Source organism: Ovis aries, chromosome 4 (assembly GCF_016772045.2).
Source record: "Ovis aries strain OAR_USU_Benz2616 breed Rambouillet chromosome 4, ARS-UI_Ramb_v3.0, whole genome shotgun sequence".
Taxonomy (NCBI): domain Eukaryota; kingdom Metazoa; phylum Chordata; class Mammalia; order Artiodactyla; family Bovidae; genus Ovis; species Ovis aries.
The window spans coordinates 12,738,497-12,741,208 of record NC_056057.1 but is presented as its reverse complement, the minus strand read 5'-3'; the positions used below and the strand labels follow the sequence as shown (position 1 = coordinate 12,741,208).

Here is a 2,712-nt window from a genome sequence, read left to right as displayed (position 1 = left end):
GAGAAAGGAAGAGAACGCTTGGCCTTGTTTGTATGAAGAGTTAAGTGGAGGACTGTGCACGTTTGTGGGATATTTTATGAGCTACTCTGGGTATGCCTCTGTCGCGATGCTGGCGTGGTCTGAAGACACTTTATGACCACCGCATTGCCTTGTTCCAGAAAAGGCTGTAAGATGGCTTACAGCACTAGGCAAAATGAAGCCAGATAATATCAAGGGAATGGCTACCCACTGCAGTATTCTTGCCCGGAGAATCCCATGGACAGAGGAGTCCGGTAGGCTACAGTCCACAGGGTCGCAAAGAGTTGGACATGATTGAGTGACTAACACTTTCACTTTCAACATCGTTTGAAATAGGTGAGAGGGGGATAAAGGGGCTAAGAATGAGGCTGGCATAAGTAACGAAGACCAAAGTGCCCTGTATTCTGGGATGGAGCACAGACTTAACTCTAGTTTTTATCAGCAAGTTTGAAAAGCCAACTCACAATGTCCATAGGATGTGGCAAGTGAACTAACTGTTCAGGAGAAGCACAAATATCCAGTGCGAAGGGCAGAATGAAATAACTCTTGAGAGTCCACATAAAGAGGCCATTGTGCAATGTAATCAACAACATTCTTACAGGGGCACAATGATAAATTTCATGGAACCATTTTGCAGAATGTCCTGCAATGCTGACCAAGGACGATGCAAACCAAGGACGAATCCTGAGGGTACAAAAAGAATTTTCTGGATGCCTGCCTGACTTTAATTCTGAGGTACATTTTAAAGGATCTGAGGAAATAGTAAAAACCAAATGCTTAATGTTCCTTTATACATTTGGCCCAGGGTAAACCCATAGCTGATAGGTTCAAAACTGGATATCTTCCATGTGGAGTTCTACTATTTCAGAGATCTAGGAGGGACGTAGTAAGACAATGGAATGTTGAGTAAGTGTAGGAGTGACACCTTTTGGGTAAATTCAGTAGTCTCAATAATCAGGAGTTTCTGTGGGAGTACTCTAGTGTTTGGCCAAGATTCTCTTTAGGGAAAAAAAAAAGTGGAATATGTACTCTCAGACAGATGGGCCATTTAGGTTCCAAATTTCTGCTCAGTATAACCTAGTCTTAATTAATATTAGTCTGGAAAATGTGTAAGAAAGGCAAACTAAACATTGTGGCCATTAAAATTAATCCTCTCCTCCCCTAAGTCCTGAAACACATCCATACAAAGCCTGGCTTTGAGTCCTGTGATTTCCTGATGTTCTTCCAAGTTAAATGATTTTCGTAATGTACATCAAGGTATCTGAATGAAGTGGCTTCTGTATAGAATGAATCAGGAGCCAACTGAAATTCAGAAAATACCTTAGTTTACATTTTTGTCCAGTACTCATGTTCTAAAATTTTCTGGCTTGTAGTTTTCCTATATAATATCTTCCGGCATATTGGTTTGACATTTCTATGTAATGGACTGTAACAATTCTGGTTTTATCTTTTGCCTAGATCTTCAGTTCAGTTCAGTTCAGTCGCTCAGTTGTGTCCGACTCTTTGCGACCCCGTGAATCGCAGCACGCCAGGCCTCCCTGTCCATCACCATCTCCCGGAGTTCACTCAGACTCACGTCCATCGAGTCCGTGATGCCATCCAGCCATCTCATCCTCGGTCGTCCCCTTCTCCTCCTGCCCCCAATCCCTCCCAGCATCAGAGTCTTTTCCAATGAGTCAACTCTTCGCATGAGGTGGCCAAAGTACTGGAGCTTCAGCTTGAGCATCATTCCTTCCAAAGAACACCCAGGGCTGATCTCCTTCAGAATCTTAGTAGATCTTTTCTCATCTTGAAATATTTACTTGCAATAGGGAATAACCTCTGTCTTCTGTTACCCGTTAATCACTAAAAGGATATTGCCTATAAGTTTAAAATATACATAATGGCTCATCTCTGGGAACCCTGCCTACCAGGTAATGAGAATTTAGCTAAAGTACCTTTGATTGGCTCGCAGGAAACATCCTGACCAGGCCCACCTGTGAACAGGTAAAGGAAGGGGACATTAACACATCCCCTCTGGGGTTTGGGTGGAACCAGGACTTTAACACCACCCTCTTCAGTATAAAAGAAGGCTGAGTTCTCACCAGGAAGACGGTTTTTTGGGATACTAGCCCACCATGTTCTTAGTCTGCTGGTTTCCAAATAAAGCTATTACGTGCTCAACAACTCTTGATTTACTTGCCTGGCTTTGGTGGGAAGTATGAACTTGGATTTGGTTAACAAATTGACAAAGCCAGTCGGGAGCCTTGCTGCTGGTGGGCAGTCATTCTCAGTTGGGGGATTTTCAGGTAAGTCCTTAATCAGGGCTGCTTGCCCTAAGGGTCTTCCCTTCAAGATTACCAAAATGGAACTGGCGGCCCCGAATGGATGGACTCAGTACAGTAGGGTAGGTCACTCTGATATGTGAAAATGCGGGAAGTTCTTTCTCTTCCACTTTGGGTTTTCTTTTCTGGAATAAACCAAACTCGTTTTCTGTTTGAGTGGGGTGCATGTGTGCTGAGTCACCTCAGTCGTGTCCAACTCTTTGCGACCCTATGGACTGTAGCCCACCAGGCTCCTCTGTCCATGGAATTCTCCAGGCAAGAATACTGGAGTGGGTTGCCATGCCCTCCTCCAGGGTACTACCTGACCCAGGTTTTGAACCTGCGTCTCTTTCTTCTCCTGCATTGGCAGGCGTGTTCTTTACCACTGCTG

The 2,712-nt window shown here is 44.3% G+C and overlaps 1 long non-coding RNA gene across 1 annotated transcript; it reads left to right on the top strand.

The window, feature by feature from the left end:
• Positions 1 to 487: 487 nt before the first annotated feature.
• LOC132659725 (uncharacterized) lies at positions 488 to 2,184 on the top strand. Its single transcript, XR_009600464.1, has 2 exons — positions 488 to 753; positions 1,477 to 2,184. It is a non-coding gene; the product is annotated as an uncharacterized LOC132659725 (long non-coding RNA).
• The last annotated feature ends 528 nt before the right edge of the window (positions 2,185 to 2,712 follow it).